The sequence below is a fragment of the Rhagoletis pomonella genome, unplaced genomic scaffold (assembly GCF_013731165.1).
Source record: "Rhagoletis pomonella isolate Grant_MI unplaced genomic scaffold, Rhpom_1.0 Rhpom_scaffold_00003, whole genome shotgun sequence".
Classification (NCBI taxonomy): domain Eukaryota; kingdom Metazoa; phylum Arthropoda; class Insecta; order Diptera; family Tephritidae; genus Rhagoletis; species Rhagoletis pomonella.
In genome coordinates, this window is record NW_023458557.1 from 34830776 (window position 1) to 34833725 (window position 2950).

General features: G+C 23.8%; 1 pseudogene; it reads right to left on the reverse strand.

Annotated features, from left to right (window-relative positions):
* Window positions 1-383: 383 nt before the first annotated feature.
* The window catches only part of LOC118736195, a 19473-nt pseudogene continuing 16906 nt past the window's right edge, over window positions 384-2950 (reverse strand).

The window sequence follows — 2950 nt, forward strand, 5'->3', positions numbered from 1 at the left end:
GATTACATACTATTTCTGTTACTTAAGGCCTTCGATGAGGAATAATTTTATTTATTTTATCTGAAGTATTGTTTTTTATGTATTTTTTTTGAGCTTTTTTTCATAGAAGTTTATTACCCGCTATTGAACTAGGATCATCATGACCACCTATAGGAATTAAACCTTTTAATCCATTCCAAATTCCTTTACTAAATACAGCAATTCTTTTAGCTTCAGGAGTAACTGTTACATGAGCACACCATAGCTTAATAGAAGGGAATCATTCACAAGCCACACAAGGATTATTTTTTACAGTACTATTAGGTATTTATTTTACTATTCTACAAGCGTATTAATATATTGAAGCCCCTTTTACAATTGCAGACTCAGTTTATGGCTCTACCTTTTTTATAGCAACAGGCTTTCATGGAATTCATGTATTAATTGGAACTACCTTTTTATTAGTATGTTTAATTCGACATTTAAATAATCACTTTTCAAAAATTCATCATTTTGGATTTGAAGCTGCTGCATGATATTGACATTTTGTTGATATTGTTTGATTATTCCTTTATATTTCAATTTATTGATGAGGAGATTAACTAATTAATTATTTATATAGTATACAAGTATATTTGACTTCCAATCATAAGGTCTACTAATCTAGTATTCTAAATAATTTTTTCAATTGCTATTATAACTTCAATTTTAATTATTATTTCTAGAGTAGTAATAATATTAGCATCAATTCTGTCAAAAAAAGCATTAACAGATCGAGAAAAATGCTTACCTTTTGAATGTGGATTTGATCCAAAATCTTCATCACGTCTTCCTTTTTCTTTACGATTTTTTTTAATTACAATTATTTTTTTAATTTTTGATGTAGAAATTGCTTTAATTTCACCAATAATTTTAATTATTAAAATTTCAAATATTTTTATATGAACAATTACCTCAATTATATTTATCATTATTTTAATTATTGGGTTATATCATGAATGAAATCAAGGAATATTAAATTGATCAAATTAGGGTTGTAGTTAATTATAACATTTGATTTGCATTCAAAAAGTATTGAAATTTCAATCTACCTTAATTAATTGAATATGAAGCGATTTATCGCAATTGGTTTCGACCTAATTTTAGGTAATTTAATACCCTTATTTTCAATTAATATCAATCTATTAATTGAAGCCAAAAAGAGGCTTATCACTGTTAATGATAGAATTGAGATTTATACTCCAATTAAGGAAGTATGATGTTCAAGAAAAAGCTGCTAACTTTTATCTTTTAATGGTTAAATTCCATTTATACTTCTGTTTATATATTTTAATAAAAACATTACATTTTCATTGTAAAATTAAAATATTCTTTTTTATAAATTACAAATATTAATTCACTACATTCAAGAATTATTCAATTACCCTAACATCTCCAATGTTATGCTCTAAATTTAAGCTACTTGAATAAAATAATAAAAAAAATCTAAATAAAAAAGTAATTCATAAAACAAATAATAGCAAATAAATTTTTAAATTATTATTATGAAAAAAAAAATTTCAATTAGAAAATTTAATTAATCTATTATATAAATTTTTACCACCTAAAAATTCTGACCAACCTTGATCAAATGATTTATAAACTAATCCCCCTAAATTTAATGGAAAATTAATAATTCCATAAGTACAAATATAAGGTATAAATCATATAGAACCAAAAAAATAACTAACTAAATAATTATTAAATGATTTATTTAAATGAAATAAAGAAACATGAGAAATTAAATAACCCATTAATCCTCCAATAATACAAACAAATAAAGTTAATAATTTTATATATATAGGTAAACAAATTATATAAGGGGTAGGAAAAATTAATCATCTAAGAATTCTCCCCCCAATAATTCTTATAATTAATAGACCTCTTATTCCACGAAGTATAATTCAACCCTCATCCTTAATATATTTAAAGAACCACAATTTAATTCTCCCGTCATTGAATAATAAATTAATCGAAAAGAATAACAAACGGTTAATCCAGTAGAAAAAAAATATAAAAAGAAAGAAAAAAAATTAATATAACTTAATGAAACAATTTCTAAAATTATATCCTTAGAATAAAATCCAGCTAAAAAAGGCATTCCACATAGAGCTAAATTAGCAACATTAAAACAAGAAGTACTTAAAGGTATATAAACCCCTAATCCCCCTATTAAACGAATATCTTGTGAATTTTGTATATTATGAATAATAGCTCCCGCACATATAAATAATAACGCCTTAAATAATGCATGAGTTAAAAGATGAAAAAAAGCCAATTTATAAAGCCCTATTGATAAAATTCTTATTATTAATCCTAACTGACTTAATGTAGAAAGAGCAATAATTTTTTTTTAATCAAATTCAAAATTAGCCCCTAATCCAGCCATAAATATTGTTAATCCAGATAATAATAACAATAATTGACCTAAAAAAGAATTATTTAATAAAATATTAAAACGAATTAATAAATAAACACCAATAGTTACAAGAGTTGAAGAATGAACTAAAGCAGAAACAGGAGCTGGAGCAGCTATAGCAGCTGGTAATCAAGAAGAAAAAGGAATTTGAGCTCTCTTTGTTATAGCAGCTAATACTATTAATCCCCCAATTACTTCTATTTCAATTCTATTTTTCATTGATTCTAAATAAAAAATATAATTTCAACTTCCATAATTTAATATTCAAGCAATTGCAAGTAAAAAAGCAACATCACCAATACGATTAGATAGGGCGGTTAATATCCCAGCATTATAAGATTTAACATTTTGAAAATAAATAACTAAACAATAAGAAATTAATGCTAACCCATCTCAACCTAATAAAATTCTAATTATATTTGGTCTAATAATTAATAACATTATAGATAGTACAAATATAAGAACTAATATAATAAAACGATTAATATTAATATCACCACTTATATATTCTTT